This window comes from Pristiophorus japonicus, chromosome 7 (assembly GCF_044704955.1).
Source record: "Pristiophorus japonicus isolate sPriJap1 chromosome 7, sPriJap1.hap1, whole genome shotgun sequence".
NCBI classification, from domain to species: domain Eukaryota; kingdom Metazoa; phylum Chordata; class Chondrichthyes; family Pristiophoridae; genus Pristiophorus; species Pristiophorus japonicus.
The window spans coordinates 80,892,764-80,917,957 of NC_091983.1; the positions used below are offsets into that span (position 1 = coordinate 80,892,764).

General features: G+C 46.1%; 1 long non-coding RNA gene across 1 annotated transcript in view; it reads right to left on the bottom strand.

The window, feature by feature from the left end:
• Window positions 1-425: 425 nt before the first annotated feature.
• The window catches only part of LOC139267175 (uncharacterized), a 59,477-nt gene continuing 34,708 nt past the window's right edge, over window positions 426-25,194 (bottom strand). Inside the window, exon 3 of the long non-coding RNA XR_011593848.1 lies at window positions 426-1,147. This is a non-coding gene — a long non-coding RNA (uncharacterized lncRNA). The remainder of the gene's footprint in view (window positions 1,148-25,194) is intronic.

The following is a 25,194-nucleotide window of genomic DNA, read 5'->3' on the forward strand; positions in this document are numbered from 1 at the left end:
CCCCCCGTTTTGTCTTCCTCGCCAACAGCCCCCCAACAGCCAATCGTATCAGGATGTCCCCCATCACAGCAGGAAGTCTTGCCATCACCCACTGCATGCTGGCTTCGCAGCAGTACCCAGGGACCAAAACAGGTGGCTGAGGCAACGACACGGAGTGGTGCAGGATCTGGAGGGAAATGTGACCGCAGGTAGGGAGGGGGGTGGACTCTTTAATATTGTTCCTATTGTTCACATTTATTGTTGGTGTTGTCGTTTCACTGTTGGGGTGTGGGTGGGGGGTTGGGGCAGGGTGGGAGGATGTTTTGGTGTTTGTAATTGAAAAATTACATTCAAAAGTTGTCATTTTATTAAAACCATTTTATTTCACTTTACAATTGTTGTGCAGTTCTTCTAAAAAATAAGTTAAAATAGAACATTAGTGCAACTGTTGTTAAACAATGTCGAAGCCAGACTAAGTAAGTATGAAACATCACTTATTTATATAAATATAAGAAAACGTCTAATTGTGAGTGTATCTATTTTTGAAAGGCCCTTAAATAATTCACAAACTATCTAAGCCCCTGTTTAAGAGGCCTCCTGTTTTCTTCCGATGTTCAAAATGGCACCCATAGCGCCGAAGTCTGTGATGAAGGCCAGGCAATAACAACTATTCTCCAGCGATGATCTCAGCGAGCGATCAGCCCGGCGATGTGCCGGCCATGTGCCAAAAGTTGGGCTGGGCGATGTGTGGGCGAACACCTCGGTGATGAGCCAAAAGTTGCGCCGGGCAATGTGTCAGCGATAAGCTCGGCGATGTGTCCAACTTTCCATTTTTGGGCGATATTAGTCCTTTTTGGGTGATATATGGGAACTAGCCCAGCGATGTGAAGTGGAAAGTCTAGCCTCGATGTTAAAATAGAAAACCCTTATTATTGTGTTATGGCTTACTGGAATTTATCACGTGTCACCATACAATCTCCTTGTTTTTGGTAAATATTAATAGTCGCAAAATCATCAGCAGTGCATGCCTACATTTCTGATGCGCTCTATCGCAGACTTATAAAATTATCCCTATTAAGGCAGAGTAGAGGTAACTTTTTCTTCATCTAGTCTGTGCTATACCTGTATATATAGATTTCTAAACAAATTCTTGTTGGTTCTTTTGTATCTGTAAGACAAAAAATCATGAGCTAGGTTTAATATTTTTGATTGAATTTCAAGTTTTATGAGTTTCATGGATGTGCTGATGTTTAACTTTGGTATAGTGAGGATTTTTGTACCTAAATAACGAGTTGCATGCCACCATACCTGCAGCAGCTTTAGCTGCTCTAATACATTGTGTTACCTCCTCAGAATTATCTGACATAACTAAAGTTCTCTTGTGTAATACTGTACCTATGTGTTCCAAATACACTTATTTAGTTAGTTAGCAAAACCTGTTTGCAATTGAATTATGCCCCTGGTGATTCTGACATAGGTATGAGCATTTCAGCATTTGCTATAAGCTTCAGTGTTTGCTCACAAAAATGGCTCCGACCCTCGAGCCTGGTTTAGAGATGTTTGGTGTGGCGTGGCACTTTGAAAAATAATCCAAAATTAAAGAATTGCATTAGACTTCCATTTTCTGCATTTTATGTTTGAAAAAATTAAGCTTCATGATGCATATTTAAATTGTTTTTGACTCCCTCCAAAACTTCGCCTAAAAACAATGATGTCTTTCTGCGCCGATTTTTTAATGTGTTTTAGTGATGTCCCTGTGTCATCGCTCAGAGGCAGTGATATCAGATAGTGTGAAATTATACACCTTCTACACCCTACCACAAAAGAATTTGAGGGTGCGGGGTGGGGGGGGGGGGGGGGGGATTTTCCTAGCGGCTTCTCCCAATCCACCGCCATAACTTCAACAGAGGTTTAAAGGAAACCCCACTTAGAGTTTCCGCTGAACTTCCTCTGAAGTTACGGCAGTGGAGCGGAGGCAGCCCTGAGGAAATTCACAACCATTGTAAGCCTGTTCCTGAAAATGTGTATTGTGGTCAGTCTGAGAAATGTGCTTAGACTCTGCTGTGGAACCTGACATATTTTGTTAAGTGAGAAGCTTACATGAAGGTCTAAAGCCCCTTAGTACAGGACACGACCAACGTCCTCACCAACATCTGGGGACTATTGCCAAAATTAGGAGAGCTGAACCATAGACTAATCAAGTAGCAGCCTGACATAGTCATACCCACAGAATCAGACCTTTCAGCCAATGTCCCAGAATCCTCCATCGCCATCGCTGGGTATGTTCTGTCCCATCAACAAGACAGATCCACCAGAGGTAGCGGCACAGTGAATACAGTCAGGAGGGAGTGGCCCTGGGAGTCCTCAATATTGACTCAGGCTCCATGAAGTTTCATGGCTTCAGGTCAAGCAAAGGCAAGGAAACCTCCTGCTGATTACCACCTTACACCCACCCTCGACTGATGAATCAGTACGCCTTCATATTGAACACCACTTGGAAGAAGCACTGAGAGTGGCAAGTGCACAGAATGTACTCTGGGTGGGGGACTTCAATGTCCATCACCAAAAGTGGCTTAGTAGTACCACTACTGATCGAGCTGGCCGAGTCCTGAAGGACATAGCTGCCAGACAGGGCATGTGACATTTTGGAGACAGAGTCCCATCTTCTGAGGACACCCTCCATCATGTTGTGTGGCACTACTACTGTGCTAAATGGGATCGATTCAGAACAAATCTAGCAGCTCAAAATTGGCATTCATGAGACACAGTGGGCCATCAGTAGCAGCAGAATTGTATTCCACCACAATCTGTAACGTCATGGCCCGGTATATCCCTCACTCTACCATTACCATCAAGCCAGGGGACCAATCCTGGTTCAATGAGGAGTGTAGAAGAGCATGCCATGAGTAGCAGCAGGCATACCTAAAAATGAGGCGCCAACCTGGGCAAGCTGCAACATAGGACTACATGCATGCTAAACACCAAAAGCAGCATGCTATAGACAGGGCTAAGCGATCCCACAATCAATGGATCAGATCAAAGCTCTGCAGTCCTGCTACATCCAGTCGTGAATGGTGGTGGACCATTAAACAACTAATGGGAGGAAAAGGCTGCATGAATATCTCCATTCATAAGGATGGTGGAGTGCAGCACATGAGTGCAAACACTTCAGCCTTGTTTTTTGCAAACATTTTCAGCCAGAACTGCAGAGTGGATCATTCATTTTGGCCTCCTCCTGAGGTCCCCACCATCACAGAAGCCAGTCTTCTGCTAATTCAATTCACTCCATCTAATAACAAGAAGTGACTGAGCGCACTGGATACAGCAAAGGCTATGGGCCTCGACAACCTCCCAACTGTTGTGCTGAAGCCTTGTGCTCCAGAACTACCCACGTCTCTAGCCAAGCTGTTCCAGTACAGCTACAACACTGGCATCTATCCGACAATGTGGAAAACTGCCCAGGTATGTCCTGTCCACAAAAAGCAGGACAAATCCAGGCTAATAACTGCCCCAACAGTCTACTCTCAATCATCAGCAAAGGGATGGAAAGTGTCATCCACTGTGCTATCAAGCAGCACCTACTCACCAATAACCTACTCATCGATGCTCAGTTTGGGTTCTGCCAGGACCACTCGGCTCCAGACCTCATTACAGCCTTAGTCCAACCATGGATAAAAGAGCTGAATTCCAGAGGTTAGGTGAGAGTGACTGTCCTTGACATGAAGGCAGCATTTGACCAAGTGTGGCATCAAGGAGCCCGAGTAAAACTGAAGTCAATGGGAATCAGTGGGGAAACTCTCTATTGGCTGGAGTCATACCTAGCACAAAGGAAGATGGTTGTGGTGGTTGGAGGTCAATCATCACAGCCCCAGGACATCACTGCAGGAGTTTCTCAGGGCAGTGTCCTAGGCCCAACATCTTCACCTGCTTCATCAATGAGTTTCCCTCCATCATAAAGTCAGAAGTGGAGATGTTCACTGATGATTGCACAGTGTTCAGTGCCATTCACAACTGTTCAGATAATGAAGCAATCCATGCCCGAATGCAGCAAGACCTGGATGACATTCAAGCTTGGGCTGATAATTGACAAGTAACATTTGCGCCACAAAAGTGCCAGGCAATAACTATCTCTGACAAGTGAAAGTCTAACCACCACTCCTTGACATTCAACGGCTTTACCATAGCCGAATCTCTCACCATCAACATCCTGGGGATCACCATTGACTAGAAACTTAATCGGACCAGCCACATAAATACTGACTTGGAAGTATAACGCCGTTTTTTCATCGTCGCTGGGTCAAAATCCTGGAACTCCCTCCCTAACAGCACTGTGGGAGTATCTTCACCACACGGACTGCTGCAATTCAAGAAGGTGACTCACCACCATCCTCTCGAGGGCAATTAGGGATGAGCAATAAATGCTGGCCCTGCCAGCGACGCCCACATCCCATGAATGTATAAGAAGAGAAACGGCAGGGGAGAAAACCAGATAGATAACAAAAGGACTTGCATTCACCACACTTCTCAAAAATGTTTCAAAGCACTTCATGAATTGCAGTGACTGTCATGTAGGGATAGCCTGCAACCATGTTACATACACCCAGCTCCCAGAAACAACAATGAAACAAATGATGAACTAATTTGTTCTGGCGTCATTAGTTCAGGGAGTGACATTGGGCAGGACACTGGGAGAAGTTCCTGCTATTTTTTAACTAGTGTCTTGGGATCGTTAATATTTTACCTGAGCTGCTGGAACAGACAGACAGACAGGGCTTTGGTTTACCATCCCATCCGTTGACAATGAAATGCTCCCTCAGTACCATGCTGGAGTACCAGCCTAGATTATATGCTCAAGTCCTAGATTGAGGCTTAAACCTATGACCTTCTAAATCAGAGGTGAAAGTGCAACTATTTGAGCTAAGAAGTCATGCTGGGGTTTTAAAAGCCCGTAGATTGATGGAGAAAGTGAGATAAAGGAAGAAAAAGGAAGTTTATTTACAGTAGCTCTTCTCCTTAGAAATTTCAAAAGCAAATTGGAAAAAGTGTTCCAAATGACTGGGGTTTCCTATCACAGTGTTTCACAGAGTTTATTTAGGGAAGCCTCCTTTTTAAATTGATGTGAGTTTATGTGTATGTTCAATGGTATGAAATATAATATCAACACATTCTTAATCAAAGCTCAAAGAGGAATTGCATGTCAGATTGTAACACACTCACCCCATCAGAATCATTGGGCCCAAGTTTCGGCATCAGGTGAAAACGGCGCACCTCCGAGACTTACGTGACCTACCTGGGCTCGAAGGTGCGCGGAATATTTTGCTGCAATTCTCCGGTCCTTCTGGACCGTGGCGTGGCGCGGCGTGGCGCAGTGCAGTCTTCCTGGGGCGGAGCAAGCTGCAGGTGGGCGGGGCTAAGCCCCTGCGTGTCGGAAGACTGCCGGCTTAGTTGCACGCTCAGCAGGGCGTTTTTCCCCAGTCTCTTTCAGAATGGTGTGGGTACCGGGGAGGGATGGAGGAGCGTAGAAAGAGGGCACTGGGGAGGTGATCGGTGGGGGAGAAACATGGGAAGGGCTGGAGAAGCATGGGAAGGGATGGAGAAGCATGGGAAGGGATGGAGAAGCATGGGAAGGGATGGAGAAGCATGGGAAGGGATGGAGAAGCATGGGAAGGGATGGAGAAGCATAGCAAGGGATGGAGGTTGGGGGGCACTCAAAATGATCGAAGGGCCGGAGGAGAGAGCAGGGGTGCCTCCGTCCAGCCTCTCCCCCCTCCGCGTTCAGCCCCCCACACCCCTCCCCCACGTTCAGCCACAACCCCCCCGCCACACACACCCCCCCACACACCCACCCCACAAACCCCCACCACACCCCCCCATCTCACACCATCCCCGCCACCACACCTCCACCCCCCCCACACACCCCCCTTCCACACACCCTCACTCCCCCCACACACCCCCCTTCCACACACCCTCACTCCCCCCACACACCCCCCTTCCACACACCCCCACTCCCCCCAACACACCCCCACCCCCACCACTCCCACATACACACACACCCCCATACAAACCCACCCCCCCACACACCCCCCCATCCCCCCACAAACACCCCCCCACACGCACCCTACCCCCCCCACCCCCCATACCCCCCACCCCTCACTGTCAGATACAGAGAGCGAGAGAGACACTGACAGAAACACCTTCTTTTCACATAAAGGTAGGACTTCTATTTTTTTATTTTTTATTGATTGCTTGCTTATTACTTTGGTCTTGGAGCTTTAGGTGCAGGGTTCCTTCTATTTATTTATTAATTAATTGCTTATTACTTTTTGTGCTTCGTAAATGTACTGCTTTGTTTTGTGCTTACTGCTTTAAATGTATTTTGCTTCTTTAATGTTGTTATGAAGGTGTTTATGGAAAATCCTCTAACTTTCCTCCCCCCCTGTTGTGATGTTGATGTGTCCTTTGTGTTGAATGCTTCCCACCCCCCTGTCTCTGGCTGTGCTTGCACTAAACTTAACTCTAGGTAAGGTTTTTCAGAACTTACAAAAGTGGATACTTACTCCATCCTAAGTTAGTTTGTAGTAAGTTTTCACTGCCGAAATTTGCAAAACAGGCCTGAGTGGCTGGATGCACCCCCCTTTGAAAGATAAATACCTTACCTAAAGCCAACCGAAACTAACTCACTAGAACTGGAGCAAACTATTATCCGAGAATTGCAATTTCTAACATACTCCAAACTAAACTAGTTGCTCCAAAAAACTAGGAGCAACTCTACCTGAAACTTGGGCCCATTAAGGGGTAGATATTTACCACAAGTGAAGTTTTATGAGTGAAAGAGCTTGATTTTATTTGTACAGAACATGTTCTGACCACCCACTAAGGGATGAGTTAAGATCGCCTAAACACAGTTCATGTTGGATTTTTACAGCTGGGATTGAGGGCAGACTCATTTCATCAGTTGGAGTTGGTTTTAAACCCACATCCCAGAAGTGAAAGGGTTATGTACTAACTCACAGCAACACCCAAGCCCTCAGGTTTCAATTTTCTAACCAGAATGAGTAAGATGTAACATGCCCAACACAGGATGTGTTGTGAAATAATGATTGCGCATTCTTAGTCAAATGGTACATTGTTGCCTGATTTAACGTGAACTTCCTGGGTTAGACATTGCTTGGGGGTTTTAGGGATGTACTTGCCAGATCTACTAACAAAATGCTAGATTTATTAAAATATAATCGGACTACAATATCTAACTTCCAGCAACTTGAGCGAATCTGGATCAAAAACTCAGATTCAGACCTTTTTTTTTAGACGTAAAATCCTTCACCAAAGCTTACTTTCTATAGTAAATAAGCATTTTGTTTAACCCACTACATTTATGTTAAGTAGTCTAGAGCTGAACTAAACTCAACTGGCTACATGTGTCCAAGTCCACCTCTAGCCTTTACAAACGTCTAACTGGACTTGAATTCATCTTGTTTGAGTTTACTTAGATTCAGATAAACATTCAGCAATAACTCAAATGGTGCTGATCAAACAGGACCATGTCTAGTACTTAATGGCTGAGACAACATGTGTCTTGATAAGCCTAAATCTATTCATACAATTCTCAATTCAAACATTAAAGAGAATTACTCCACATATTAGGTAAACATTTTTTTTAAAGCTTCATTAGTAAACAATACAAATATGAGAAACAGGAAATACATGTATTTTGTACCCTGCCACAAAATCTGTAGCCTTGCCATTGACTCCATCACCCTCCCTGGCCATTGTCTCAGACTGGACCAGGCAGTTCACAACCTCAGCATTCTATTCTACCCTGAGCTGAGCTACCGACCCCATACTCTATTACAAAGACTGCTACTTCTACCTCTGTAACATTGCAGCCTCACTTCCTACCTCAGCCCATCCACCCCTGAAATACTCATTTATCCATTTGTCATCTCCAGACTCGAATATTCCAGTGCTCTCCTGGCTGTTTCCTCAACCCTCCATACGTTCTGCTGCTCATATCCAGTCCATTATTAAGTTCCCACTCACCCATCACCCCTGTCCTCTATGATCTACATTGGCTCCCGGTCCACAAAGCCTCAAATTTTTAATTCTCCTCCTTGTGTTTAAATCCCTTCATAGCCTCATCTCCTCCTATATTTGTAAACTCGTCCAACGCTACAACCCACCCCCCACACCCCAACTCTGTTCCTCTAACTCTGGCCTGTTATGCATTCTCTCTCCATTCCCACTGCCGCTGGCAGCTGAGCCTTCAGCCGCTTAAGGTTCAAACTCTGGAATTCCCTCCCTAAAATCGCTTTGCATCTCCAAATCTCTGCCCTCTTTTAAGACCCTCCTTAAAACTCATCTCATTGATTCAACTACTGTCCTTTTTAGCTTGGCGTCCATTTGTTTTGATTATGTCTCTGTGAAGTGTTTTAAAATGTTTTCCTGTGCTAAAGGCATTATATAAATACAGGTTATTGTTGTTGCTCATTAAGAACAAGACAAAAAATGCTGATTTTTCACAGAAAATTATAACTATTTTCTAATAATGCATAATTGATCAAGAGCCACTGGGATCACGCTACTTAACATGCCTTCCGTGTAAGTCCATGCTTTGATAAAATCAAAAATTAACTTATAGTTAAATAGCGCCATCTACTGTTTGCCAGTAGAGTCTGTAGCATCAGTGCTGTGACCTCAGTCAGTCAACTTTTAGGAAAATAATTGTCAACTAAGCTCTGGTATCACAAGAAACAAGCTATAATAGGTTTAAGTGAAGATGTAGTCTACATCACAAATGCTGTAGTCACTGGTGTCTCTCAGTCACTCTTGGTTACCCTGTTGTAGTGTAGAAATGTAAAACGATCTCTTGAACAGATTTCCCACCCTCCTTTAGGCAAACTGCTTAAACTCAAATGTTTTCCCCTTGAGTTTTCATCAGTGTCACAGACGTATACATTTTTCGTCTGTTGAGGAAGGCAACTCAGCTGTTGCAGTGTGAGCACAAGCTGAAACAAATGGATTCGCTGTCCCAAAGTATCTTTACTTGTTGGCCTTTCCATGAGCAGAGCTGTAATGAGGCCCAAAGTTGGTGGCTTTAGATGATTCTTTGCCTGTGGGTCATGATTCAACCTGGAGTGCTAGAATCACTGCCCTTCCTGTCTTTTTCCTCCCGTTATGCTCCTCATCTCGGTCCTGGCTTCTGATACCTTTGTTTCATAACAGGAGTAAACACTTCGCCATACTCCACGGGCATAAGTTCCTGATCTCACGACAGATTATAAATTTCTATCTACAGCTCATAGCAGCACCTGCAAATCATCATCAGGTAGGAACAGGTACCAAGAGTCAGAAGCAAATCGGGAGCAGAGAGTGAATGTAGTGAGAGAGAAATCATGTTTCTGGTGTGATATCTTTACGACATTACTATCGAGCACACACTACACAAGATGGCTCTAAGCAGGAACTGTCATCATGTGACTTTGCCACATGACACTTATTATTTACATCACTAGTTGCATTACCTTAGTAATCCACTAGGTGGAATAGTAGTCCACTAGGGGAGCTCTATTGCACTTCTCCCTCCTTAATGAAGAAGTAATCATTACAAAATAATCATTAGACATAACTTGCATGGTTATACACAACAAAAGATTTGGGGCCAGACTTTCCACTTTTGTGCAGATCGCCCAAAAATGGGCATTATTTCCAGTGTTGGCGGTAAATATGGGATTTGAGATCGCCGGATTATCACCCATTTTCAAAATTCCAACCTTCCATTTTATAAAATGGGCTTTACCAGGAGCGATCTGAAATGGGCATTAGCGTTAAATTTTTTGACCTTCTGCCGTTAACTGTCAGCGTCCATAGCAACGGTCGTTTCCCGTGTTTCAGGAGGTCAAGGGTCATCAAAAAGCAGGAAACTATATACCAGTTAGCCTAACATCTATGGTTGGGAAAACGTTGGAGTCCATTATTAAAGAAGCAGTAGCATGTGGAAAAGCAAAATTCGGTCAAGCAGAGTCAGCATAGATTTATGAAGGGGAAGTCATGTTTGACAAATTTGCTGGAATTCTTTGAGGATGTAACGAACAGGGTGGATAACGGGGAACCAGTTGATGTGTGCATTTGGACTTCCAGAAGGCATTTGTCAAGGTGCCACATAAAAGGTTACTGCACAAGATAAAAGTTCACAGGGTTGGGGGTAATATATTAGCATGGATAGAGGATTGGGTAAGTAACAGAAAACAAGAGAGTCGGGATAAATGGTTTCTGGCTGGCAACCAGTAACTAGTGGGGTGCCGCAGGGATCAGTGCTGGGACCCCAACTATTTACAATCTATATTAATGACTTGGAAGAAGGGACCGAGTGTAATGCAGTCAAGTTTACTGACAATACAAAGATGGGAGGGAAAAGCAATGTGTGAGGAGGACACAAAAAATCTGGAAAAGGACAGACAGGCTAAGTGAGTGGGCAACAATTTGGCAGATGGAGTATAATGTTGGAAAGTGTGAGGTCATGCACTTTGGCAGATAAAAATCAAAGAGCAAGTTATTATTTAAATGGTGAAAGATTGCAAAGTGCTGCAGTACAGCGGGACTGGGGGTACTTGTGCATGAAACACAAAAGGTTAGTATGCAGGTACAGCAAGTGATCAGGAAGGCCAATGGAATCTTGGCCTTTATTGCAAAGGGGATGGAGTAAAAGCAGGGAAGTCTTGCTACAGTTATATAGGGTATTGGTGATGCCGCACCTGGAATACTGCGTGTAGTTTTGGTTTCCATATTTAAGAAAGGGTATACTTGCTTTGGAGGCAGTTCAGAGAAGGTTCACTAGGTTGAATCTGGAGATGAGGGGGTTGACTTATGAGTAAAGGTTGAGTAGGTTGGGCCTCTACTTATTGGAATTCATGAGTAGAAGAATGAGAGGTGATCTTATCGAACCGTATAAGATTATGAGGGGTCTTGACAAGGTGGATGCAGAGAGGATGTTTCCACTGATGGGGGAGACTAGAACTAGAGGGCATAATCTTAGAATAAGGGGCCGCCCATTTAAAACTGAGATGAGGAGGAATTTCTTCTCAGAGGGTTGTAAATCTGTGGAATTCGCTGCCTCAGAGAGCTGTGGAAGCTGGGACATTGAATAAATTTAAGACAGAAATAGACAGTTTCTTAAACGATAAGGGAGTAAGGGTTTATGGGGAGCGGGCAGGGAAGTGACCTGAGTCCATGGTTGTATTAAATGGAGGGGCAGGCTCAAGTGGCTGTATGGCCTATTCCTGCCCTTATTTCTTATGTTCTTATCAATACATGCGCAGGAGAGAGAGAGAGAGAGAGGGAGCAGAGAGGAATTGAAAGTGTGTGTGGGTGTGTTGTGTGCTTGTTTGGCTGTTGTGGGAGGTAGAAGGGAGATTTACCAGCAGCAAAAAGAATTCAGAGCACAAATAACATTGTGTGCACGGAGATTTTGGCAAAAAAATATAATTACAATGGAAGGCATGGAGGAGGTGACACAGCACGCTGTGGAGACTGAGGACGCTGGCGAAAGCAGTGAGGTGGAGAGGAACAATTGGGAGGATGAAAACGAGCTCGGAGATTCTCCGACGAGGCAAATGCCTCCCTCCTGCAGGAGGTGGAGTCACGCTGGGGTCATTTGACCCAGGTTGTGCGTGGGAAGCCCACCCCAAAGATCTACCAGAAGATATGGGCCGACATAGCCGAGGTGGTCTCGTCGACGACGAACAAGGTGCGTGAGGGCAACCAGTGCTGCAAGCGCTGGAACGACCTTGTCGGATCCACCAAAGTATTACATTTATTTACATTTACTTATATATTTATATAATTTGAATTGTAAGTGTAATGAGTGATTAAAATCAGATGTGATGTCTTGCACTTATACTGGGAATGTTTTACTCAAACCCGTGTTGACGGTGTACGTCTTTGGGTAAGTAATGATAAGTTTCATAATAATCATGATTACATCTGTCGGTTATGTGTTGTATCAGTCTCTGTGACAGTACCTAGCGATAATCTCACGCAATGATCTCATGCCATGTCGTGCTGGTGTTACCTTTTACAGAAGACGCTTTCGAAGAATAGGGCCAAGCAGAGGCGAACGGGTGGCAGGTCACCATTCATCATCGAGCTGACCGACATCGAGGAACGGGTGCTGGCACTAGCGGAGAGCCAGCCCCGCTCAGCCATGCATGCAGCAGCAGAACCTGATGTGATGCCACATGAGTAAAGTATATGCCATTGCATGATGCAAAGTCAATAGATGCCACACACACTCATATCCGACCCATAATATATGATAGATGATTGATAAAAATATTATATAAATAATGATGGCCTCATGAGAATCACTGCGATGCAGAATTTGGACATGGTCATGAAATGTGATGTCTGTGATGATTTTGATAGCGGTGGTGCTTTTGTCGTGCATATGCTGTGTGTAGTGTTGGAATCACCTTGTGACCCTAGCACCTCTTCTCCTCTAATAACCTAATTTATGTTTTGCAGTTCAGCCAGCAGCGCGGCCCCATGCAACACCATCGAGCCCAGGTGCTGGGGTCCAGGGTCGGAGTCGCCGGACGATCTGAAATCTGGTGCTGAGGAGCCCCGATTCTCGCCCATGGAGCTGCAGGGTGTCTTCTCCACGGATGACAGTGTGGACTTCGAGGAGCGTGCATCGCCAAGCTCCATAATGCATTCGACACCGATTACATCTAGTGCTCCTGTGGCCATTCCCTCCTCCACCGTGGAGGTAGCAGGCCCAAGCACCTTGCCACAGGGCACCCGAGGTGTATCCATGATGGCGCCGACCACGCAGAGGTTGGTTCGTTGCAACAGGTCTGCTCCATGAGCGGCAGATCTGAGTGGGGACATGGTACACTTATCCAGGTGGAGCGTTGACATAGGTCAGCAGATCCTACAGACAATGGGGGGGCATATTCCAACAGCTGGCCAGCATGTCCGCCACCGTGACTGAGTACGTGCCGCGGATGACAGACCCCCCTGGAGGTGACCGTAGTCCTTTTATTGCAGCTCCTAGAGTGAGGACACCAAGAGGTGAGCTCCCTTTTATACTTGGTTACCTGCAGTGCACAGGTGACCCTTAGGTCTCCAGCAGTAGCACCATCTGGTGGTACAGGTATGGTGTATACAGGGTGAAGGTACATTCAGTGGTCTAGTGTTACAGTACATACATTAATATACATACATGACACGACTTAAGGGTCACCTGCACACTGCAGGTAACCAAGTATAAAAGGGAGCTCACCTCTTGGAGTCCTCACTCAAGGAGCTGCAATAAACGGAATAAGGTCACTACAGTTCAAGTACTATACCCTTACCTCGTGGAGTCATTATTACCTCGTGGAGTCATTATTAGAGTGCTTGCATACACTACATCTGCCACCTCTTTGATGGGGCACATAATGATGTTGAATATACCTTCTGCCATCTCTAGTCTGCAGTATGTGCGTAGTCATCAAGACAGGCTGAGAAATTACAGGCCCCATTACAATAACTATCAGTATTATACCTATTGTTCACAAACAATATATTTACCTACTAAAACACCTAATATAAATTTAAATCATCCACAGTATGATAAGATGTTTGTTCAGATGTTCAAATCACCTTAAAAGAACTCCACAGTACATCAAAAATCCCCAGAAGTTGAAGCAGCCTTTTATATGAACCGACCACCGATTTACAAAATGGCGTCCATACTGCTGGGCTTAGTTTGCTCGGTCTTCACCCCTTTTACTTGCCCCAAAATTTCTGCCGCTTTCCTGGGATGGGATATGGCTGGGGTAATGGATCCAGTAGACATAGACCAATTGCACTAATGTCAATGGGGTGAGAGGGGTTGCTCCTAGCCTCATGGGTTGCTAGGCTCTACAGTACAGGGTGTTGCGATCTACCCACTAACCCCTAACAATCAGGGAATCCATGGGGGTCCTAAGGGAGTTGGAAGACTCCAAGGTTTGTAATTGTTTGAATGTTCAACTCCCATGGCTCCAGGATGTGTCGGTCTAATGCTGATCCCTACAACAGTCATAAGGACTACATCTCAGATGCCCAACAGTAGCTGTAGGCTTGAAAGGCCTGCAGTGGGCTTCAATTTCCTGCCCTTTCTGCCAGTACTAGGCCAGGATCCAGCCTGCACTGGAGGTGGCCCCTATATCAGAACCCCTCAGCCTGAACAGGGGCATCTAACTTTGGATTCAATGTTCCTGTTCATTGTTGGGACTGGGGGAGGGAGGGTAAAATCTATGCTATGTAGTTAGAAAAAATGTTCTATAATTAATCAAGGTGCATTATTTTAATATAAAATTCAATTCCTGGTAAGGCAACCTCTGATGCCTTCCCCCAAGAAGTTTGCCTGTCACGGCTTGTAGGAGGGGTCAGAATTTAGAAGGAGCGTGTAGAATTCTAAGTTTGCTGTCTATGCTCCTGTTATCTTTCAATTCACAATTAAAGTAATTTCAATGTCATTCCAGTATAAAGATCGTCAGATGTAACGATGCCATAAATTTGAGGCCTATTTTCCTGAATGAAGTCAATATTGAATTTTTAAACTTTATCTGGCTGTGTTATAGACTATGATGAGAGAATTTAAAACACCAGAAACCAATAAATATTTTGGGAATTTATAACCACATATTCTATGTGTTTCTGTAATATGACAAAATTACTTTATTAATTAAATAGAATATGGTATAAATGTGAAACACATAGGGGTTGATATTCCCACAACGATCGGGAGAAGGTTGGCAGGGGGGGGTTAAATCATTAAATTCACCAAACCGGACTCCAATCCGCCACGCACACGCTTGCTTCCATTTTTACCGCAGCAGGTATTGGGGCATCTGAGTAAGCTGCCCTGGAAAGGCGGGTCCATTATTATAATAATTAAATGATGCTCCTTTCATAAGATTTTGGCAGTGATTTGAAATTAATGCCTCCTGCACAGGTTTCCCAGTGTTCGGGAAACTCGTCAGTGAAATGGAGGCGAGATTGAGTGGTACTTTTGGGGGATGGTTAAAGGTCAGGTGTCCCAATCTGATTAAAGGCTCTGTGCTCACAGCACCTCTGGGAAACGGTTTGGTGAGAGTACTTTTTGTGAGAGACTTACTTGTACAGTTCGGAGGTCTTAATAGAGAACATTGGGATGGGCGACGCCATGGCTGCTTTTAATTGGGCTTTGGACAAGCATCAGCAGTAGCATGGGTGTGCTGTGGAGGGAGCTGCCCATGAACAACAGAGAGGTGAGCAACAGGGGGGGTTGAGTTTGCAGGAGGCCCTAACCACCTAACAGGGCCTATAGACAAAGGATCAGCTTCCTTGGCCTCTCGGAGTGGCAGTGCATCTGGAGGCTGCCATAATTGTCATATCAGGCAATCGCAGACAGCTGCAGCATTCGAGAAGAAGACCTGCTGCCTGCTGGACCTGGTGGCTGTCATGTATGTAACCACAATGTAACACCACTGTATTACTGTATACACACACCTTGACCATAAGGGGTGAACTTGTGGGAGACACTCCTTACCTGATCTCCCAGGTATATAAAGGGAGGTTCCATGCAGGGTCATCACTTGTGGAGTGCTGTGAATAAAGAGTTGAGGTCATAGAGTGACCTTGTCCCCAGAATGTGCCTCATGTGGTTTCATGCTGTAGAGTAAGGACTTTACATTGGCGACGAGAAACAGGAACTCACGACCCACGAGAATGGCCACCGGTAGCACAGAGGAACGGTACTGTGTTGGGGAAGACTGGGATGATTTTGTCGAGAGGCTTCAGCAAAACTTCGTAACGAAAGAATGGCTGGGGGATGCAGCAGCCGACAAGCGAAGGGGCTCATCTTTTGACCAGCTTCAGACCAAAGACTTACGCATTCATGAAGGACTTACTAGCACTCGAAAAGCTGTCAGACAAAACCTTTAAAGAACTTAGCAAACTGATCGGGGAGCACCTCAAACCAGCGAGTAGGATACATATGGCCCGACACAGATTCTACACCCACTGACCTCGTGAAGGACAGAGCATACCAGATTTCATAGCGGACCTCCGGCGTTTGGCCAGCCTCTGTAAGTTCACAGGTGCCTGCAGGGGGCAGATGCTAAGGGACTTCTTTATCGACGGCATCGATCATGCGGGAATTTTCAGCAAATTAATTGAGACCAAGGATTTGACCTTGAAAGCGGAGGCGGTTAGCTCAAACTTTCATGGTGGGGGAGGAAGAGACGAAAATAATATACACGCGCAATTCTGCCTCTAACGCGGCGATGGGTCAGGGAGTCAACATCATCAATGTGACTCAGAGCCCCGTAGGCTGGCAGGGGCAGTCCGACATTCCCCAGGCAGCAATAGACCCCAGAGTAGGACTCCAACAGAGACAATGGAAGGCTGAACGGACATTCAAGCCATCACAGCGGACAAAGCGGCCCGGGATGGGGCCATTGACACCCACTAATAGGGTACTTAAGAGCAGTCAAAGGGACAGTCAGCGTGGAATGCCTGACCATAGTCCCTTTGTCCCCAACAATGGAAACTTTAACTCATGCTGGAGGTGTGGGGAAAACACTCAGCCAGATCTTGCAGATTTCAACAGTTTGTCTGCAAAAACTGCAATCTCAGTGGCCATTAAGCTCGAATGTGCAGGAATATGAGGTGGAGGGACCAGAAGAGGGTCCTTTGAGGCAGGATGACTTTTGGGGCAAATCAATGGACGCCGAGGTTCAGCGGGTCCATGTGGCGAACAATTCATACACCAAAACGCCACCAATGATGATGAGGGTTTTATTAAATGGCATCCCAGTATACATGGAGCTGGACACTGGGGCCAGCCAGTCACTCATGGGTGTTCAGCAATTTGAGAAGCTATGGCCACTTAAAGCCAGTAGACCCAAATTAGCACGTATTGAGACACAATTACGGACTTACACTAAAGAAATCATTCCGGTGCTAGGTAGTGCCATGTTGGCTGTCACACACAATGGATTAGTGAATCAGCTGCTGCTCTGGATTGTCCCGGGCAATGGTCCCGCACTGTTGGGGAGGAGCTGGTTAGTCGAGATGAACTGGAAATGGGGGGATGTTCACGCAATGTCATCTGTGGAGCGAAGTTCGTGCTCACAAGTCCTACAACAATTCGATTCACTATTCCAACCTGGTGTCGGGACTTTCAAAGGCACCAAAGTAGTAATACACATCACCCCGGACGCCAGGCCAATGCACCACAAAGCCAGAGCGGTGCCATATGTGATGCGGGAAAAAAATCGAGAGCGAATTGGACCGGCTGTTGAGAGAAGGCATCATCTCGCCTGTTTAATTCAGCGACTGGGCGAGCCCTATCGTTCCTGTCCTAAAAACGGGTGGCTCTGTCAGGATCTGTGGCGACTACAAGGCCACCATCAATCGAGTGTCCCTACAAGATCAATACCCGCTCCCGAGAGCGGAGGACCTTTTCACCACGCTGGCAGGCCAAGTTGGACCTCACTTCAGCCTATATGACCCAGGAACTGGCTGACAAATCTAAACTACTGACCACCATCACCACGCACAAGGGACTGCTCATTTATAACAGGTGCCTGTTTGGCATTCGATAAGCGGTCGCGATTTTTCAACGAAATATGGAAAGCCTGCTTAAATCCATTCCGGAAACGATCGTATTCCAGGATGACATCCTCATCACGGGTCGAGACACCGAGGAGAACCTCCACAATCTGGAGGAGGTGCTACGCCGACTAGACCGGGTAGGTCTGCGACTCAAGAAGTTTAAATGTGTGTTTTTAGCTGCCGAGGTTGAGTTCCTGGGCAGGAGGGTTGCTGCAGATGGGATTCTGCTTACAGATGGGATTTGGCCCACCGAATCCAAAACAGAGGCGATTCGACAAGCACCCAGGCCCTGCAACACATCGGAGTTGCGTTCATTTCTGGGACTGTTGAACTATTTCGGGAACTTTCTGCCGAACTTGAGCACATTGTTGGAGCCGCTACATGTGCTCCTGCATAAGGGTTGCGATTGGTTTTGGGGGGACTGTCAGGAACGTGCTTTTGATCGGGTGCAAAACCTACTTTGTTCAAACAAGTTGTTGACCCTGTACGACCCCTGTAAAAAATTGGTTCTGACATGTGATGCATTGTCCTATGGGGTTGGGTACGTGTTGCAGTAGGGCAATGCTGAGGGTCAACTACAACCTGTGGCTTATGCCTCCAGATCGTTCTCTCAAGCAGAACGAGGATATGGGATGGTCGAGAAAGAAGCGCTCGCATGTGTCTATGGTGTAAAAAAAATGCATCAGTACCTCTTTGGTAGGAAGTTTGAATTAAAGACGGACCACAAGCCATTAACATCCCTGTTGTCAGGCAGCAAGGCTGTCAATGCCAACGCATCAGCTTGCATACAGCGGTGGGCTCTCACGCTTGCTGCGTATGATCACACCATCCGGCACCGGCCCGGCACTGAAAATTGCGCTGACGCGTTCAGCAGGCTTCCACTGGCCACCACTGAGGGGGCAGCGGAGCAAAGCGCTGAGATGGTCATGGCTGTCGATGCCTTTGACAGCGCAGGCTCCCCCATCGTAGCCCGCCAGATCAAAATCTGGACGAACAGAGATCCCCTCCTTTCCCTGATTAAGAAATGTGTCCTAACTGGGGATTGGGTGCCCACACACGGAGCATGGTCTGAGGAGGTCAGACCGTTCCACAGATGGATGGATGAGCTCTCCATCCAAGCCGACTGCCTACTATGGGGCAGCCAGGTAGTTATGCCCCAGAAGGGCAGGAAGGCATTCGTCAGGGAACTTCACAGCGAGCATCCAGGCATTGTGCTGATGAAGGCTATTGACCAGTCACACGTTTGGTGGCCTGGAATTGATTCACAGGTGCACGACATGTGCCCAGCTGGGTAATGCCCCCAGGGAGGCCCCGCTCAGTCCATGGCCCTGGCCCACCAGGCCATGGTCACGCATTCATGTTGACTACGCGGGCCCGTTCATGGGAAAGATGTTCCTTATTGTGGTGGATGCGTACTCGAAATGGATCGAGTGCATCATTCTGAATTCATGCACGTCATCCACCACCGTGGAAAGCCTACGTGCGATCTTTGCAACCCATGGCTTGCCGGACATTCTGGTTAGTGATAATGGCCCATGCTTCACAAGCTACAAATTCCGGGAGTTCATGTCGGGCAATGGCATTAACCACATCAGGACTGCCTCCTATGGCCAAGCGGAATGTGCGGTCCAAATCATTAAGCAAAGTATGCTCAGGATTCAAAGACCCTCCCCTACAATGCCGCCTATCGCGTCTCCTGCTGGCCTATAGTTCCTGACCGCACTCGCTCACGGGAGTCCCGCCCACAGAGCTACTTATGAAACAGACACTCAAAACCCGGTTGTCCCTCATTCACCCAGTCCTAACCGACATAGTTGAGGGCAAGCGCAAGTCACAAAACGAGTACTATGACTGCAATTCGAGGGGGAGATGTATAGAAATAAATGATCCTGTATTCGTCCTCAATCATGCCATGGGGCCCAAATGGTTTGAGGGTACTGTAATTGACAAAGAGGGGAATAGGGTCCTCGTGGTAAAACTCAACAATGGTCAGATATGCCGTAAACATCTGGACCAAGTAAAAAAAAAGGTTCAGCATAGACACGGAGGAACCTGAAGAAGACCATGAGATGGAGCTCACACCACCGCCAGTCAACGAGCAACAAGAGCAATCAGAAGAATGCACAGTTCCTGCGGTCAGCCTGGACAGGCTGGAATCACCACAGGTAACAGACACTCACATCAGTGTCCAACAACCAGAGCCACAACTGCGGCGCTCCACGAGGGAGTGTAGACCACCTGAAAGACTAAACCTATGATCCTAACAAGACTTTGGGGGGGGGGGGGGAAGGTGATGTCATGTATGTAACCACAATGTAACACCACTGTATTACTGTATACACTCAACCTAGATGCACACCTTGAACTTGTGGGAGTCACTCCTTACCTGATCTCCCAGGTATATAAAGGGAGGTCCCATGCAGGGTCATCTCTTGTGGAGTGCTGTGAATAAAGAGTTGAGGTCACAGAGTGACCTTGTCCCCAGAATGTGCCTCATGTGGTTTCATACTGTAGAGTAAGGACTTTACACTGGCCATGCATTAACAGTGGCTGTTAAAGTCAGCACCATCCTCAATGTTCAAAGTAATGTAATTTGGATGGGACCAAGGAATCAAAAGAGAGTACAGTATGCTGGCCAAAAAAAAGGATAGTGAATATATCTATGAAACTGTCAGCACAATGCCACATGTGTGCAATAGGGACTGTTCTTTGTGGTTCGAGTTAAGGAACATTCTTATTTCTGTGTAGTCAGAGCTTTACTCTGCATTTAACTGTGCAATGTCTGACCTGGGAGTGTTTGATACTGACAATAGTTGCCTGTTGTGAAAAGTGTTTCATTCTCCAGCTATAAGCACAACATTAATAAAAATAAAGAACAGAAAGACCTATACACTGTAATGTACTTTCATGATCAAAGAGTAAGCAAAATAGAGGATTGCAAAAATGCTGTATCCATTGCATTGCACTCACAACTTTATCGATTGTAAATTAAAACTGATCTTTTTCAAACATATTTATAGCACCATAATGATTTTAGTGTATTATTTTATGAGCAATAACAAGAATCTCAATTCTGGCATACATTCATAAAATTTAAGCTTTCAGTTAGCTGGCTATATGTATATTATCTATACAAGTTAAATATGAATTTTTCAAATAAAAATAAAAATTAATAAAAGGCCCAAATTTACCTTGTTTACATCTTTTCAAAGGCAAGCAGTAATAGCTAACAAAACGGTAGAGCAGACTAAATGGGCCAAGATATGTAACCTTATTACAATATTCCTAATTGAAAATTTGACACTCATCTCTACACTATAGGAAAAGATTCTACAACTTCACTTAAGAAAATAATTACTTTAGATAATAATGTAACCTGCAGATAACTATTTCATTTTTCCCAATTGCCTACAAGATACAATGGGTTGGATTTTGATCAAAAACCGCCACCACCGGATTATCACCCAAAAAACTGCTATGCTTATTCAATTAAGATCGGCGAAAAATGGAAAAAAATCCACTCGGCGGGAAAAATCTGCGTTCCATGTGGATTCTCGGCGGAAAATGCGATCCTGGTCAAATTTAGTCTGAGGCTACGAGTTGGGCCCAGGAAGGGGGGAAAAACACAAAAAATATTTTTCAACAAAACAAAAAAAATGTTTTAAATCGGAAAAACATTCACAGGATCCTTTTCCAGTGAATCGCTATGAATGAATTTAAAAAAAACTTTCACTTATCTTTTTTTGCAGCGTTTCATGCCTACTGTCGCTGCTCCGGCTGGTTTCTCCTGGATGTTTTTTTCCCCTCAACTACGGATCACTGCTACCACCAAACTCGGGCGGAAGCATTTTTTTCTGGTGTTGCACGCCGGCGGTCTGCTCTCCAGCAGTATTTCAAAACCACTGGCAGAATACTTTGATCAAGCTCCCACTGGGTGTTATTCCACCGAAAAAGAGGAATACCGCCAAAAAATGCGGCGGAAAGGCTGATCAAATTCTAGCCCAATGGAACTGGAAAATGCAATTTATAACCCGGCTCTGATCAAAACGTTTGAAATAAATTGTGTGACAAAAAGGATCACACATTCTTAAAACACTTTAGAAGAAATAGCTGCAAATGGAATTTATCCCTCTTTCATAATTTCTGTTGCTGTAATAGACAGCAGGAGAATAATTTGACATTTAACAAGCTTCACAGTCTGCGAGAAGATATCTGTGAGACCCATCACTTAGCAAGAAGATTAGCTTAGCAACAGACTGAGAGCTTCAGACACAAATAAAGTTTCCTCATCTTTTTTTTTAAAAAGGAAACAACAATTTGCATTGATATAATGCCTTTAATGTAGGAAAGCAGCCCTGTGCTCGCTGACCTACATTGGCTCCCAGTTAAGCAATGCCTCGATTTTAAAATTCTCATCCCTTTTTTCCAATCCCTCCACCGCCTCACCCCCTCCCAATCACTGTAACCTCCTCCAGTCCTACAAAACTCCGAGATCTCTGTACTCCTCTAATTCTGGCCTCGACAGCATTCCTGATTTTAATCGCTCCACCGTGTCTTCAGCTGCTAAGACCCTAAGCTCTGGAATTCACTTCCTAATCCTCTGCAGCGGTCTACCTCTTTTTCCTCCTTTAAGACAATCATTAAAACCTACCTCTTTGACCAAGCTTTTGGTCATTTGCCATAACATCGTATTGTGTGGCTCGATGTCAAATTTTGTTTTATAATACTCCTGTGAAGCGATTTGGGATGTTTTACTACATTAAAGACACTATTTATGTACAAGTTGTTGTTGTTGTTTACAGAAATGAAATCAGATAAAATTGATACTGAGCCAAAGGAGGAGATATTAAGTTGCATAATTAACAGCTTGCTCAAAGAGGTTGGTTTTAAGGAGAGTCTTTCTTTTATTCGTTCCTGGGATGTGGACATCACTGGCAATGCCAGCACTTATTGCCCATCCCTAATTGTCCTTGAGAAGCTAGTGGTGAGCTGCCTTCTTGAACCACTGCAGTCTGTGTGCTGAATGTACTCCCACAGTGCTGTTACGGAGGGAGTTTTGACCCAGCGATGATGAAGGAACGACGATATATTTCCAAGTCTGGATGGCATTTGACTTGGAGGGGAACTTGGAGGTGATGGTGTTCCCATGCGCCTGCTGCCCTTGCCCTTCTAGGTGGTAAAGGTCGTGGGTTTGGGAGGTGCTATCTAAGAACCCTTGGTGAGTTGCTGCAGTGCATCTTGTAGATGGTACACACTGTAGCCACGGTGCGCCGGTGGTGGAGGGAGTGAATGTTTAAGGTGGTGGATGGGGTGCCAATCAAGCGGGTTGCTTTGTCCTGGATGGTGTTGAGCTTCTTGAGTGTTGTTGGAGCTGCATTCATCCAGGTAAGTAGAGAGTATTCCATCACACTCCTGACTTGTGCCTTGTAGATGGTGGTCAGGAGGTAAGATATTCGCCACAGAATACCCAGCCTCTGACCTGCTGTTGTAACCACAGTATGTATATGGTTGGTCCAGTTAAGTAAATGGTGACCCCCAGGATGTTGATGATGGGGTATCTGGCAATGGTAATCTCGTTGAATGTCAAGTAGCAGTTCTTAGATTCTCTCTTGTTGGAGATAGTCATCGCCTGGCATTTGTGTGGCACAAATGTTAATTGCCAATTATCAGTCCAATCCTGAATGTCGTCCAGGTCTTGCTGCATGCGGGCATGGACTGCTTCATTTTCTGAGGTGTTGCGCATGGAACTGAACACTGTGCAATCATCAGTGAACATCCCCACTTCTGACCTTATGATGGAGGGAAGGTCATTGATGAAGCAGCTGAAGATGGTTGGGCCTAGGACACTGCCCTGAGGAACTCCTGCAGCGATGTCCTGGAGCTGAGATGATTGGCCTTCACAACCAACAACATCATCATCTTCCTTTGTGCTTGGTGTGACTCCAGCCACTGGAGAGTTTTACCCGATTCCCATTGATTTAAATTTTACCAGGACTCCTTGATGCCATTCAGTCAAATGCTGCCTTGATGTCAAGGGCAGTCACTCTCACCTCACCTCTGGAATTCAGCTCCTTTATCGAGGTTTGGACCAAGGCTGTAATGAAGTCTGGAGGTGAATGGTCCTGGCAGAACACAAACTGAGCGTCGGTGAGCAGATCATTGGTAAGTGCCACTTGATAGCATGGTCAATGATGCCTTCCATCACTTTTCTGATGATTGAGAGCAGACTGATGGGACGGTAATTAACCAGATTGGATTTGTTCTGCCTTTTGTGGATAGGAGATACCTGGGCAGTTTTTCACATTGTCGGGTAGATGCCAGTGTTGTAGTTGTACTGGAACAGCTTGGCTAGAGGCGCTGCTAATTCTGGAGTTTAAGGGGGCGAAATTGCCCCGCGCTACGTTTAGAGGCAGTAACCTTCTGCCCGGAAGTTCGGTCCCCGGCACGGAATTTGGCACTTCCATCCCTCAACGCAGGCGCAGTGCTGTCGGAGGCACTCCCCGTCCATGGAGGGGCGCTCTCAGGGTGGTAGTGCCTGAGTCCACCGCAGAGTGCTCCGGAGCCCAGCACCCCTCCGGCAACGTCAGCGCTACGCGGATGCTATGCGTAGCACTGACGTGGCAGAACACCCCTCCCCTTCAATTAAAGGGGAGGGCTGCTGCGTGCTCTGAAGTCCCTTTGGCAGCTACCACTGGGCCACCAGAAACGACGGCAAGCAGGCCAACAGCCCAGCATCCATAATGGAGTGCCGGGTTGCAGAATGGCGGCCCAGTCGAGGCAAAGGACACCATATTGGACCAACAGAAGTGTCGGCCGACAGAACAATATGACGGCCCACGGCGCAAACAACCTTCCCTTTAAGGGGCGCCCCAGCGGCGGATGACCGCCAGCTTCGGGACCCGCGAAGCCGGCGGCAACATCAGCTGGCGCATCCTCGCCGCCCATGGGGCGATTTCTTCCATGGGGCACAAAGGGGTTGGCGCGGGGCAGTGAGGGCTCGGCAAGCATATTGATAATGTCATTGCCGTGCGTGCGCAAGTCCGAGGCACAGCGCTAATGTCACAGCGACTCCCAAGCTTCTGGGGCAATTTCCCCAGAGGAGCTATCGACCTCTTCCCTCAGGCGATAACTTCATTGCGCCCCATTAGCACCCCCCGATGGCGCTAATGAGGCTATAAAAAAAGGCAATTTTGCCCCCCAAAGTCTTCAGCACAACAGCTGGGATATTGTCGGGGCCCATAGCCTTTGCTGGAAATGGTACATTGGTTATGTTACTGGACTAGTAATCCTGAGGCCATGGATTAATTATCCAGAGACATGAGTTCAAATCCCACCACGGCAGCTGGGGAATTTAAACGATGCGTTTATTTATACTAATAAAATGGCTGCCGTGTCTCTGATTGGCTCTCCATTATCACATGACCTATTGCTGATTGGTCCCCTTGGAGGGTAAGCCGCACCCTGATGTTTCTCTGCCCTGGCTAAGTTCTGACTGACTTTGCAAATTGTAATTCGATTCATTCAGAAGCCAGAGAGGCCAGATCTTGAACAACCCAGCAAAAGCCACCAAATTCCAGTCGAAATGCTATA